This window comes from Pan troglodytes, chromosome 15 (assembly GCF_028858775.2).
Source record: "Pan troglodytes isolate AG18354 chromosome 15, NHGRI_mPanTro3-v2.0_pri, whole genome shotgun sequence".
In the NCBI taxonomy this organism is placed as follows: Eukaryota; Metazoa; Chordata; class Mammalia; order Primates; family Hominidae; genus Pan; species Pan troglodytes.
Genome location: NC_072413.2, coordinates 22156889 through 22172384, shown reverse-complemented (window position 1 = coordinate 22172384; position 15496 = coordinate 22156889). Strand labels below are relative to the sequence as shown.

Sequence of the window (15496 nt, the reverse complement as noted above, 5' to 3'; positions counted from 1 at the left end):
GAAGACAAGTCTAGAAGAAGAGGCTGAGGGATGAAAAGCAGGCAGAGCAGAGAGCACTGGGAACAGGGAGTCAAATGTGTCTTGAAGCTTGAGGCTAGAGACTCATGGAGGACAAAATGATAAAACACGTCACTCTTAAGCAGCTGTGGAACTTTAGGCACTTGATAGTTTACAAAGCCCTCTCACATCTTAATTTATTTGGGCCTCTCACAACAAACCTGTGAAGTAGATGTTCATTATCCTAGTGGTTCTCAATGAATAAATATTTATTGGATATGTTGACCTAAGAGAATGAAGCTGAGGCAAAATTAATACAAGCAGAGAGTTTATGTGGGCCAAGCCTGAGGATTGCAACCCAGGAGCATAGATTCAAGTTGCCCTGAATATACGCTCCAATTAGCAGAAGTTACAAGTGGATTTTTAAAGGCAAAAAGTGGGGAAGGAAATGGACTGTTACAAAACTGTTTGTCAGAAATTCTCATTGGTTTACACAAAGAACATTGATTAGTGACTGGCTACACATTTATAAACTACAGAGTGTGTGTTATAGTGTCTGGTGTGGCATTATTAAGTTAATTTCCAGCTACTTGTGGCAATAGCAAGCAGTGTCAAGAGATGAATACTTAGCTCAAAGAGGGGAGTAGGGTGTGGGATTGTGGCCTCCTTTTAATGTCTCTCTGGGCCTAATAATTAAAAAGATTTGTATTCCTCAGATAAAAATTATTTCTTTTCTCAAACCTATGTGTGCATATGCCAGAATTTGATACCAGATAACAGAAGCCACTCAAGCTAATTTAAAGAGAAGAGATTTCACATATGAAATTCTGTGTTCATAAAATCACTGGAAAGGCTAAAGGAGCAGGCTCGAGGTTGATCTTCCGGGAGCTATTCCCAGACCCACCCAGTTCTAGCCCAAAACTGCTTATTGCTTACAAGAACTGCTTACTGGAACTGTGATTGCCTTTTTAGAGGCTTCCCTCCTTGGACTGAGTTCAACAAGAGGAAGATCAAACAGAAACCACCATGTTTACTTAGACCTCTGACCCTGGGTTGGGCGGCTTCATGTCCCCCGTGGCTCCACTCTGCATGAGAAGCACCAGCAGTGGAGCCAACTATAGGCTCAAACTAGCCATCAAAGCTGCCATGATCACAGGATCTACAAACAGGTGAGAGCAACTCTTTGGGAATTTGGGAACTGTGGGTGTCTTTGGGTCTTGACCTCATTTTCTTAGGCTCATCCCCACAAAGTAAAGCCTACTAGATTTAACTGCTAGTAGATTTTTGGGAAGGTGATCTTAATGAGAAATATTGAGGAAAAGGAAGGGAAACTGGAAAAGGAGACAAAACCAGTGCAGGATATGTAATGGAGTCGGCCCACTATAGGCCACTGGGTGATGGGTTTCAAAGGTCTTCTAGGAAGCAGGAAATGCATCTCAGAGGCATCTATCAGTGGAAGAGGAGAGAATTCCTCCGTCAGTCAAGAGTTGCCCTATGTGGGTTAATGCCTCACACTTTCAAGCTGCATGCCGGTGAGCACTCAGTGGTTTCACATGCCTGAGGCAGGGAGCTCTCTGGTTGCAGCTGCAAAGCAAACCAAAGCCTTGAGGAACTGAGAACGAGTTTTCATAGTAGGGATTCTAGTGGGAGGGGAGGCCAAGAAGATCTGATGTGGACATAGGAGGTTCAATGCATCTGTGGACTGACCTATTTCCTCTTTATCTCTTCTGGTCCTCTGACCATCCATAGTACAGCATGAGGTTAGCTGCTCTGAGTTAGTGGAGAGAATTCATTTGGTGCCTCAGGGCTAGAAATGCAGCAAGAAAAGTCTCAGTCCTAGTCTAAATTGTCACCTCCTCCTCATCTCTGCCCCCATGTTCGGCTTCGCCATTGCCCAGCGTCTGGCCCACGATAGGGCCCACGTAGTCATTAGCAGCGGGAAGCAGCAGAACGTGGACTGGGCTGTGGCCACGCTCTAGGGGGAGGGGCTGAGCATGTGCCAGACACCCTGTGCCACACGGGGAAGGCTGAGGACTGGGAGTGGCTGGTGGTCATGGTAAGAGGCATAGAAGGAGGCGCAGACAGGCTCAGGGATTCTGATACTATGACCCACAGTAGGGCAGAGGGATAAAGGCACCATCACAGGAATCGGGTCAACTATGTGTCACTTGAGCCTTGTCCACGAGGCCCAGTCTCCAGTTAACAGACCTGGGCACAGAAAGGACCAGTTCAGGGAGGGCGTCCTTTCTCCACCCAGGTTTGTTCTCTCCCTCAGGGAGAGAGGGAGTGCATGTGGCCTGGGACTCAGGGAGATGTTGGGGTGGGGACTATGCTGGTGGGAAAGAAGAAGCTGGCTTCTCCACCAGCTCCGTGGAGCCAGCCAGGCCCTCCTGGAACATTCCTGAGGAGGAGTCTGAGGGGACAGAGATGTACAGAAGGAAGCCCTCATCTTATAGTCAGAGGTAGAGTGTTCAGGGAAATGGAGAGGGGACAGTGAAATTTCAAGACACAGTGCAGGTGAGAGATGCGTTTGGGGACGGGTAGCAAACAGTGCCTGGGACTAGAAGGAGGATGTGAAAGGGTACTGGGTGATGCTCCACTGCTTTTTATCCAGAAGCTCAGTACCTGGCTCCTAAAGGAAAAGAGATAATCTCCATCCTCACATGATATTGTTCTCCTGTGCTTTGAACTTAACCTAGGAACAGCCTCTGGGACATTAAACAGGAGTCACCTTCCACTGCTGCAGACACCTTCCTCTTCCATAACCTTATTCCTTTATGTCCCTTTCTCACTCTCAGGCCCTGGAACACTGTGGGGGTGTGGACTTCCTGGTGTGCATGGCAGAGATCAGTCCCTTGGTGGGAAGTGCCTTGGGTATCAGTGAGCAGGTCTGGGACAAGGTGAGGTCTGGGGAAACCAAGAGGGGGCAGGCCAGACTTCATCCTCACCTTCCTGCCATGTAACCCTCTCTCCATCTAGGCTTACACATCCAGAGCTGATCCTCAGCTCTCACACATCCACCTTCCCATGACAGACTCATTGGTGCAGAGTGAGGCCTGGAGCTTGGACTTTCTGAGCCTCAATTTCCCCATCTGTGAGATGGATGTAGGAGTGTCTAAGTGGCAGTTTTGGTCCCCACTGTTCAGGAGCTACCAGTCTGCAGGGAATGTCCAACCAAAAACCAAATAGTCACAAAAAATATGGGGCACAGAGAAGGGAATGACAGCCTAATCCCTAACACGGGTACCTCCTGGCTATCACCCCAAAATCTAGCCTTCCCCAGACTCAGCTGTTGATGCCTCCTCTGCTCCAGATGAAACTGGTATGCTTGGAAACATGGGAAGACAACCCATAGACTCTGGGGTCTTCTGCTGGAAGAGTCTTCAGCCTAATCCACTTACTCCTCTATCTTCAGGATGCCCCCATTTCCATGAATGCACAGGAAAGCCAACAATCCACCCACATTGTGGGTGTCAGAGTCCATCATGCCCACATCCTAACCTGGTACATTTCCTAATATGGTGAGACTGCTGGACTGACTGCATCTCCACTCCCCCATCTCCTGTTTGCTCTGATTTCAGATCCTAAACATCACTGTGAAGGCCCCAGCCTGCTGCTGAGCCAGCTGCTGCCCCACACGGAGAAGATGGGGTGAGGGTGGGAAAGGGGAATAAGGAGGTAGCTGCTTGATATCAAACAGGCAGCAGGGGAACTAGAGTGAGAGGGGGCAGATTTGAGAGTTAGACATTCCTACTGGGAAACAGGCTTAGCTGAGCCGGTCATACAAGAATGGTGAGTGTGTGGCTTTCATGCTTCTGGGTCAGCTAAAAAAAAAAAGTTCTATCCATTAGTGTCAATCTCTCACATCTGGAGTGCCCAGGGGGTCTGGCAAGGACTTGACTGGAATAAGGAGGAAGGATCCATAGACAGAAGGTCCCAGAGTCCTGACAACAGTCTTGGAATCAGAGACCCTTGGGCTACAGGAGCTCTGGCCACAAGAGTTCAGGCTGATGACCCTGAGACACCCTATAGCCGGCCTGTAACTACAGCAGTTGTTTCCCAGTCCCACTCAACTCTTATCCCTCCTGCTTCCTCTTACACCTGTCCTACCCGACCTTTTCGCAGCTCCCGCCAGTCAGTTCCCAAATTAGGAAGCCTGCTTCCTTGCTGTCCTCACAGCCCGTGATAGAAGCATCACCTGTGGGATGGGCCTAGGGCTGTCTCTCGCTGTCAATTCCCCACTGGTCTTGGCGACTCGGGATGTTCCCAGATGTTCTCCCCATGCCATTTGTCCTAGGGTTGGAACAATCTGCCTGTGCTCCTGGGAGTTCCTTTTTCGTTCTTGGATTTCAGCCCAATCATTAGAAGGTTTCATTTTCTGACCACCTTAGGAACACACCTTAGGCCTGTCTCATTCCTGCTCTAAAATAGATCCCTCTGGCCATGCCCCAGCCTCTTAAACATCTTCCCCTACTTAGACATGCCTCCTCTGAAGGTCAGGGCCACCCAGTTATCTCCACCAGCATTGCCCTCACTCTCTTCTTTAAAATGGCCAGTGGAGGTAAAGTGAATTTTCCTCAGTCTCAGGTGAAGTGCTTTGCAGATAGATGTAGTTTTAAGACTCTTTTCCCAACTGTTTTGCTTCCCTTCAGTTCCCATATTGACGTTCTGGAGCAGCCACTGAATTCAGCAAGCATGTACTGAGCAGCTAGTATAGACTGGGCTGCTTTTCTGGACTTGTGTGATCATCTGTGAAACACAACCAGGACTTCTAACTAATGAAGACTTCTGAGGCCCCTTCCAGTGCTAACACAGACATGGTGTGATATTAGATTGAATCTCAGTGGTCCCGAGTCACTGAGAACAGTGGGGAATTGACAGGAAGAGACAGCCCTAGGCCCATCTCACAGGTGATGCATCTACCATGGGCTGTGGAGATAGCAAGGAAGCAGACTTTCTAATTTGGGAAATGACTGGCAGGGGCTGGGAAAAGGTCAAGGAGGACAGGGCCACTGTAAGAGGAAGCGGGAGGGACAAAAAATATCATTTTTGTTGATAGAAAATGGCCAAATACAGTAATTTATGTGGTTGAACACAATACAATGGTTTTCAAATTGTTTTTAATGGCAGAAACCTTTTGTCAAAGAATAACCTCCATAGGAGTCCAATATATAAAACAGACAAAAGCAGAAATGCCCAGCTTAAAATTGGATTAGGGGCCTGGTGCTCAACCATCTGGTCCCTGTTCCTGGTACTGGGCACCTCTTGCGGAATCTGGCTTCACAAAACTTGTTGCAAACTACAAATGTAATGAAGACAGCATGGGCTTTGGAGTCAGAGAGACCTACCTTTAGATCCCTGCTCTGTCACTAGCTACATATGCTTGCTAACTAAACTCTCTGGGCCTTTGTTTCCTTACCTATTAAGTGGGATAATGATGCTTGGCAGACCTCTTGTGGACATTAATTGGCATGATAAAATATGTTGATTATGCACATAGTAAAGACTGTGTCTATGTATATTTACTAGAGTAAATAATAAACATTGGCCGGGTGCAGAGGCTCACACCTGTAATCCCAACAGTTTGGGAGGCTGAGACAGAAAAGTCACTTGAGCCCAGGAGTTCGAGGGTGCAGTGAGCTATGATCACACCACTGTACTTCCAACTAGGTGATCAAGTGAGACGCTGTCTCAAAAAAAATTATTTGAAAATGAATATTATCATTTTCACAGCTACAAGAACGTCACAAACTAAAGTTCTTTACAAGTGAAAGAACTTTACATCACAATTAAAAGAACTAGAGAACCAAGAGAAAACCAACCCCAAAGCTAGCAGAAGACAAGAAATAACCAAAATCAGAGGTGAACTGAAGGAGATTGAGACACAAAAAAACCATTCAAAAGATCAGTGAATCCAGGAGTTGGTTTTTGAAAAAACTTAATAAAATAGACTGCTAGCTGGACTAATGAAGAAAAAATCCAAATAAACACAATTAGAAGTGACAAAAGGGGTCATTGACCCCACAGAATACAAATAGCTATCAGAGAATATTATGAACACCTCTATGCACATAAACTAGAAAATCTAGAAGAAGAGGATAAATTCCTGGACACATACACCCTCCCAAGACTGAGCCAGGAAGAAATTGAATCCCTGAACAGACCAATAATGAGCTCTGAAATAAAATCAGTAATAAATAGCCTACCAAGAAAAGCCTAGGAATGACAGATTCACAGCTGAATTCTCCCAGCTGTACAAAGAAGAGCTGGTACCATTCCTACTGAAACTATTCCAAAAATTTAGGGAGAGGAACTCTTCCCCAACTCATTCTATGAGGCCAGCATCATCCTAATACCAAACCCTGTCAGAAACACAGAAAAAAAAGTTAGGCCAATATCCTTGATGAACACTGATGCAAAAATCCTCAACAAAATACTTGCAAACTGAATCCAGCAGCACATCAAAAAGCTTATGCACCATGATCAAGTAGGCTTTATCCCTGGGATGCAAGGTTGGCACAACATACACAAATTGAGAAATGTGATTCATCACATGAACAGAATTAAGGACAAAACCACATGATTGTCTTAATAGATTCAGAAAAGGCTTTTGATAAAATTCAACACCCTTTCTGTTAAAAACTCTCAATAAACTAGGTATTGAAGGAATATACCTCAAAATAATAAGAGCCATCTATGACAAACCCACAGCCAACATCATGCTGAATGGGCAAAATCTGGAAGCATTACCCTTGAAAACTAGCACAGGACAAGGATGTCCTGTCTCATCATTCGTATTCAACATAGTATGGGAAGTCCTAGCCAGAGTAATTAGGCAAGAGAAAGATATAAAGGACATCCAAATAGGAAGAGAAGAAGTCAAACGATCTCTGTTTGCAGGTGATATGATCCTATATTGAGAAAACCCCATAGTCTCGGCACAAAAGCTCCTTAAGCTGATAAACAACTTCAACAAAGTTTCAGCATACGAAATTAATGTACGAAATTCACTGGCATTCTTATACACCAACAACAGCCAAGCCAAGAGCCAAATGAGGAATGCAATTCCATTCACAACTGCCACAAAAAATACCTAGGAATACAGCTAAACAGGGAGGTGAAAGATCACTACAATGAGAACTACAAAACATTGCTAAAAAAAAAATCAGAGATGACACAAACAAATGGAAAAACATTCCACACTCATGGATTAGAAGAATCCGTATTGTTAAAATGGCCATATTGCCTAAAGCAATGTATAGATTCAAGGCTATTCTTATTAAACTGCAAATGACATTCTTCACAGAACTAGAAAAAGAACTATTTTAAAATTCATATGGGGCCAAAAAAGAGCTTAAATAGCCAAAGCAATCCTAAGCAAAAATAGCAAAGCTGGAGGCATCAGGCTACCTGACTTCGAACTATACTACAGGGCTGCAGTAACCAAAACAACATGATACTGGTACATAAACAGACACATAGAATAATGGAACAAAATAGGAGCTCAGAAACAAGGCTACACACCTACAACCATCTGATCTTTGACCAAGCCGACAAAAACAAAAAATGGGGAAAGGACTCCCTATTCCATAAACAGTGCTGGGATAACTGGCTAGACATATGCAGAAGAGTGAAACAGGATGCCTTCCTTACACCATATACAAAAATTAAATCAAGATAGATTAAAGACTTAAATGTAAAACCCAAAACTATAAAAACACTGGAAGACAACCTAGGCAATATCATTCTGGATGTAGGCATGGGCAAAGATTTCACGACAAAGAAGCCAAAGTAATTGCAACAAAAGCAAAATTGACAAATGGGATCTAATTAAACATAAGAGCTTTTGTATAGCATAAGAAACTATCAACAGAGTAAGCAGACAACCTACAGAATGGAAGAAAATTTTTGCAAGATATGCATCTGACGAAGGTCTAATATCCAGCATCTACAAGGAACTAACACAAATTTACAAGAACAAAACAAACAACCTCATTAAAAACTGGGCAAAGGACATGGCCAGATGCTTTTCAAAAGAAGACATAGATGCGACCAACAAGCATATGAGAAAAATCTCAATATCACTGATCATAAGAGAAATGCAAATCAAAACCACAATGAGATACCATCTCACACCAGTCATAATGGCTATCATTAAAAAGTCAAAACATAACAGATGCTGGTGAGGTTGCAGAGAAAAAGGAACACTTAAACACTGTTGGTGGGAGTGTAAATTAGTTCAACCATTGTGGAAACAGTGTGGTGATTCCTCAAAGACCTAAAAACAGAACTACCATTCCATCCACCAATCCCATTACTGGATATATAACCAAAGGAATATAAATCATTGTATTATAAAGGCACATGCACACGTATGTCCATTGCAGCACTATTCACAATAGTAAATACATTGATGTCCATTAATGTCCATTAATGTCTATTAATGGCAGATTGGATAAAGAAAATGTGATAAATATACACAGTGGAATACTATGCAGCCATAACAAAGAATGAGATCATGTCCTCTGCAGGAACATGGATGGAGATGGAGGCCATTATCCCTAGCAAACTAATGCAGGAATAGAAAAGCAAATACTGCATGTTCTCACTTATAAGTGGGAGCTAAATGAAGAGAACACATGAATACATAATGGGGAATAACAGAGACTGGGGCCTATCAGAGGGTGGAAGGTAGGAGGAGGGAGAGGATCAGGAGAAATAACTAGTGGGTACTAGGTTTAATACCTGGGTGATAAAATAATCTGCACAACAAATCCCCATGAAACAAGTATACCTATGTAACAAACCTGTACATGTACCCCTGAACTTAAGAGTTAAAAAAAGTAAAGAAAATAAATATTAACTACAGTATAAATTATCACATAAGTAGTATAAATAACATTTAATAATCATTTAATTGGTTTCAATATTTACAATAAATGTTATTAATATTATTACTACTACTACTATTATTAGTTGTGAGATCTGAGCAAGTAAAAGATTGCTTTCTCCAACCTTGTGGATAAGGCAGGACTTTATGAAGGAAGCTCCACTTAAGTTGTTTCTATTTATTCTTATCTACTTGCCAAAATCCTATTATTCCTAACCCAATTTAAATGGCGATTCCCATATGCTAAAAGAATATAACCATCAACCTAGAATTCCATATCTATCAAGTATATCTTTCAAAAATTAGGGCAAATTTATAACATTTTCAGAGAAATGAAAACAAAGTTTACTACCAGAAGATCTTCACTAAAGGAAATTTTATTTTTTTATTTTTTATTTTTAAAAATGTTTTATTATACTTTAAGTTCTAGGGTACATGTGCACAACATACAGGTTTGTTACATATGTATACATGTGCCATGTTGGTGTGCTGCACCCATTAACTCATCATTTACATTAGGTATATCTCCTAATGCTATCCCTTCCCCCTCCCCCCACCCCACAACAGGCCCTGGTGTGTGATGTTCCCTTTCCTGTGTCCAAGTGTTCTCATTATTCAATTCCCACCTACGAGTGAGAACATGTGGTGTTTGGTTTTTTGCCCTTGCGATAGTTTGTCATGTCCCTAAAAAGGACAAGAACTCATCCTTTTTATGGCTGCATAGTATTCCATGGGGTATATGTGCCACATTTTCTTAATCCAGTCTATCATTGTTGGACATTTGGGTTGGTTCAAAGTCTTTGCTATTGTGAATCGTGCCACAATAAACATATGTGTGCATGTGTCTTTATAGCAGCATGATTTATAATCCTTTGGGTATATACCCAGTAATGGGATGGCTGGGTCAAATGGTATTTCTAGTTCTAGATCCCTGAGGAATCGCCACACTGTCTTCCACAATGGTTGAACTAGTTTACAGTTCCACCAACAGTGTAAAAGTGTTCCACTAAAGGAAATTTTAAATGGTACTTTAGGCAGAAGGAAAGAAATGATTTCATATGGAAAATCTAAGATGAAAGTAAGAATGAAAAACACAGAACATAGTAACATGAACAAATTAAACCACTTCTTGTAAAAAGAAATCGTTTTGTGGAGTTAAAAAAATTAACTCCACAAATAGTTAAATATGCAAAAACAATATTTAAATCAGGAGATAGAAATGGAGTTAAGGTGTAAGAAGATTTTTATGTTGTTAGAGAGAGGGTAAGGATATTAATCTTAAACTTTGATAAGCAAAACAGGCCTGTTTAACTTTATAGGGCAAAGCTACAAGAATGGCAATGGAGTATGAAGTATATTTTCAAATTAATAGAGAGGGAAGTGGAAATGGAAAAAATAATCTAAAAAAAAGCAAGAAGGGACAGAAAACAAAACAAAGAACTGGGGGAATATTTAAAAAGCGCAAAATTGGATGCTAGACATTAATCCTAGTATATCAGTGATGACAGTTAAAATATAAAGATTGTCAAGCTAGATTTTTAAATCAAAAATTTTAAATCTGATTAGACAGAAATGACATATTTTATTAAATTTTTCATTTCTGTTGAATGAGTTTATAGAAATTTATTTATAGAAACAGCTCTAGGAAATGTATAGTTCTAGGAAAGGCTGGCAATCAAGAAACTGAAGTAGGACAGATAAACCTCAGCACATTTATAATGTGTACTCGGCTCAACTGCTGTAGTTAAAATGCACATTTTAATCCTTCTTTATAGAATTAAAGTGTATCTTTCTTGATGGTAACCAAAGTATTATATTGTCAATGCTAAGTAAAAGTCAAAGCTGAAATGTTCAGGAGAGAAAGCACTCAGTATGAAAAAAGAAAAAAATGTAGAGCAGAAATCAATGGAAAATAAAACAAAATACAATATAGGGATCAAAAAAACAAAAAAAAAACCCTATTTTTTAAGAAAATGAATGTTTCTGGCAAATTTCCAATGGGATTGATCAAGGAAAAAGAGGAAAGACATAAATAGCCAATATCAGAAATAGAAACAAAAGATACAGATCCTGAGGACAATAAAAAGGCATGAAAAGAATGATAATGCCAAAGAGAAATTTTTACATCAAACTTATGTTTATGCTGAAGTTATAATGAAATAGAAAAAAATTTTAAACTTATATATCTTACCAAAACTGACTCAAGAAGAGATAGAAAACCTGACCAGTCCTATAACCATTAAATAAATGTAGTGTATAGTCAAAGTTTTTCCTACAAAAACAAAATCCAGGGACCGGGCACAGTGGCTCACTGTGACATATGCTTCAACACAGTGGTGAGGACCATGGGTAGCTCCTGTTCCTATCCCCTGAGCAGTAGTGTGCCTTTTCCTTCCAGGCCATGCGCCACAGAGAGCTGGACTCTCTGGCCTGGACCTGTGGACTTTTGCTCTGATATCCACAGCCTTTGGGATCAGCAGCAGAATCAGAATCAGTTCTTTGTGAGAGGCCACCCCAACAGTTCTTTCACAAGGACACAGGCCTGCAAGATGCACAGCCTATGTGATGTGACTCCATCTGTAGGAGTGGCACTGACTTTTTTACCTTTCCTGTAGCTACTTGAGGACCTGGTCTTGAGGGATCACACGAAGAATCTCTTCAGAGTACAGAGGTGAGTTGCGGAGAGGCAGTATCCCTCGTAGAGCTGGATTAACATGACCTCAGAACCTTCATGATGAGCGAAAGATCACACACTATCCCTCACAGCCTTAACCATTCCCCTTTCTGGGGTCTGACAGTCCTCTCAGGCCTGGGATGACCTCTGCAGGTCCCTGCAAAGCCCACATCTCTTCACTTACAGCCCTTTGCTCACCCCCACAGGGGTCTTGACTTCACAGCATCCCATGGGAACCCAGGGCTCATGAGGAAGGTGTAATTAGTCTCAGCCCCACCTCCTTTTTCCATGCAGAGTGGGGTGGTGTGGGGACTGTGTGGGGCTTGTGTCCTTCCTGTGCTCTCCAGACACCAGCCACATCACTGGAGACAACATTGTGGTGGCCAGCATTTCCCCTCACCTCTGAGGGTCAGGACCTCTGAGCTTGGGCTTGTGTCTGGTGCAGGAGCTTCAGGGGGTCCTTGGGCCACCCCACTGCAACACCTTGTTAACAGTGGGTCCATGCTCCAAATACACACTTTGATTCAAAACTGTCACAGGTAGAAATAGTAAAGAACATCAGAAAGATGTCATATCACAAGAGGGCTTGTGTTATGAAACTATCATTAAAATCAGAGAGAGTGATGTCAGCTTCACCAGAAACTAAATGGTGTTCTTGGGAGTTTTAAGGAAAGGAGCTAAAGTCAGTCAGAGAGAGAGAGCTGAAAGGAAGGAAAGGAAAAAGGCATTTTGAACATGCTGCTGGATGCTGTCATGTGGATTGTCTCCTAAACATCTCTGTGAGCCTGATGACTTGGAGCAATTTAAGGAAAATGCTTTGAGGGCACACAGCTAGGCCACGATCAGAAACAGAACCCAGTGTGTTGGTGCAACAGGAAGGGATCAGCATGGAACCTGTATTTGAGAGGAAAGATCAGCCCCTGCAGTCCTCATTCTTCTCTCAGATCCTTATCCTAAAAGTCTGGCTCTGGTCTACCTGCATTCACACAATTCAGCCTTCCACGGATAAGTGCCATGGCAGTAACTATCATCTCTCATACAATTTAAACCCTTGTTGCTTGAAAGTCAGGAACAGTGCCAGACCTTGAGTGCCCCACCTATATCCCTTTGGCCCACATTGGGATCAAAGACATCTTTGGTGAATAACTGCCAGATACACGGAAGTCTCCCCACCTCAAGCCCTCGTGTTTCTCTCCTGGACAGAGATAGGCCTGTATAAAGGGGCACAAACCAACATAACATGTAAGTAAACTAGAGACTTGCTCTCATCGGCCCTTCCTGAGAAATTCCCTGAAAGTCAAGTTTTCGACAACCAAAATAACTACAGGGACATTGATGTAAGGACTGACAGTGAATACTATAGTTCCTTGAAGAACTAAAACAAATGAGTTTAAAAGGAAGGCAGTGTGATGTATAATGGCTTTCTTCTCTGATGGTATAGATACAGCAGAACTATAAAAAAACTAAATATTGGCCAGGTGCGGTGGCTCATGCCTATAATCCTAGCCCTTTGGGAGGCTGAGGGAAGAGGATTGCTTGAGGTCAGGAGTTCGAGACCAGCCTGGCCAACATGGTGAAACCCTGTCTTTACTAAAAATACAAAAAAATTAGCCAGGCATGGTGGTGTGTGCCTGTACTCCCACCCAGCTACTGGGGAGGCAGAGGCATGAGAATCACTTGAGCCTGGGAGGCAGAGGTTGCAGCAAGCTGAGATCGTGCCACTGCATTCCAGCCTGGGCAACAGAGTAAGACTCTGCCTCCAAAACAAAACAAAACAAAACAAAACAATAAAACTTAACATAGTTACTGTATTAGTCTGTTCTTAGGCTGCTAATAAAGACATACCCAAGACTGGGTAATTTACAAAGAAAAAGAGATTTAATTGACTCACAGTTTCACATAGCTGGGGAGGCCTTACAGTCATGGTGGAAGGCAAAGGAGGAGCAAAGTCACACCTTCCATGGTGGCAGGCAAGAGAGCTTGTGCATGGGAACTGCCATTTATAAAACCATTGGATCTCATGAGACTTATTCACTACCACGAGAACAGTAGGGGAAAAACCACGCCCATGATTCAATTTTCTTCATCTGGCCCGCCCTTGACATGTGGGGATATTACAAATCAAGGTGAGATTCGGGTGGGGACACAGCCAAACCATATCAGTTACTTATAGAACTAAAACTAAATGAGAGTTATAAGAGAGGGAGTATGGTATGTAATGGCTGTATGATTTGATAATATAGGTATAGTACAACTGTAAAAATGAAGGAGAGGTTGGAGATGGCACTTGCAAAGGAAAATTGTAGCTATTTTCAAAAATAGTGGTAATAGAATAGTTTTGTATTCCTCAGGCCTTTGTGTGGTTTCTAATTTGACTCGGGAGTGTCACTAAACTCATGATAATTTTTTTCTTAGCTCTATCCAAAGAAAAAGCCTAGAAACATCAACCAACCCAAAGCGCTTGCATCCCTGGCATTCAGATTATGGTCTTAGAATATCGTTTCCCACCAAAAGACCCCAAGGCTTCTTAGAGATGCGCCTGATTCCAGGTCAGGGGCAGGAAATGAGCAAGATGAGTAAAGAACTGTGATCTTTCATTGTTGCAGCTGACGTCACTCTTCTGCTCAGCTGCTCTGTTTCTCTGAACACCATAGTCTATTAGCCATTGTCATAAATCCCTGTGGCTCAGAGTCCCATGGCTACCATTCTAGTTTTTCTGCTTAATAGAGTAATTAGAACTGATTGGCCTTTCCTGTTTTAGATTTCTTTCATCATACTGATAAAAGGGACATGAGCTCCACAGATGGCTTCCTCCTTGTCATTCTTTGCTTACAAAAAAGACCCTTGAGCTTCTCAGCAATGCAGTCTCCCTTTTCTAGTTGATTTCTCATTCTTTTAGTAAAGGGAGTATCCTCTGTATCATAGTCAACTTACGCATTCTCTGGTCTTTTAAATAAATCCATTCCCGCATGTCTACTCTGTGTTTCAGCATTTGGGGATAGGTGTTCCCTGAGATTTTGTCTGACTATGTAATTCATGTTTCCTGTTTCAGGTCTGGTCTCCACACACTCTTGTCCTGAGTCTTAATTCTCCTTCTTTTTTCGACATACCACCCATCTCATTTATCCATTTTCTTCTATATTCTCTCATGGCTTATGTTTCTCTATAGGGGTCAAAGCCAGCTTCACTGGAATGGCAATAAGTTGTATCTTGCAGCTCCTTCCAGATGATGATGCTTCCTGGCCCAGCTGAGGTTGCGAGACAGTGAGGGTTTGTGTTAACCATCTGAGAGTGGGTGGAGTCTGGTGGACTCTGGAATTGGGTTTTGAGAAAAGAAGCATCAATTCTGTCATGCTGAATACTAGAAGTGTAAAAAATTTAGAGTGGGGGAAAAAGCAGGAGTCGTGCCTCAATTTGGTGTATAGCTTAATATTAAGAACACGGGCTTTGGAATTGGTGGACTGGATTCAAGTCTTCTCTCTATTGCTTACTATGTGAGTGACTTTGGTAAAGTTAAAGTTCAATTTTTTGTCATCTATAAATTGATGATTAAATGATATGTGTCTGATGATTAAATGACATATTAAGCATTAGGTAAATTTACCTTTATTAGTAATAATTGTATGAAGAACCTAGTAAAGGTCTTGATGATCTATCCTCAGTGGCTCCAGAATTTGCAATCAGGATTAGTTTGGGAGCTGCACACTGCCTTGCTGTGGGTGAATGGTAGTGGAGGGACCTAAAACTATATTTATAAGACACTTTACAGAAATTGAGAAAATAAATAAAATGACTCTGGGAGATGTTTCTTGTCTGATAACCAAAAGTGATTGAGAGGGAACTGGGAATGCTTAGCAGAGAGAAGGCCAGGCAAAACTGGGATAGGTGAAGATAACATAACCTGTTTCATGGTTTGAAGGGCTGTCATAGAGAAG

The 15496-nt window shown here is 42.1% G+C and overlaps 1 pseudogene; it reads left to right on the top strand.

Annotated features, from left to right (window-relative positions):
• The first annotated feature begins 1871 nt into the window (after nucleotides 1–1871).
• On the top strand, nucleotides 1872–4701 carry LOC112205377 (dehydrogenase/reductase SDR family member 2, mitochondrial-like; annotated as a pseudogene).
• Nucleotides 4702–15496: the final 10795 nt, after the last annotated feature.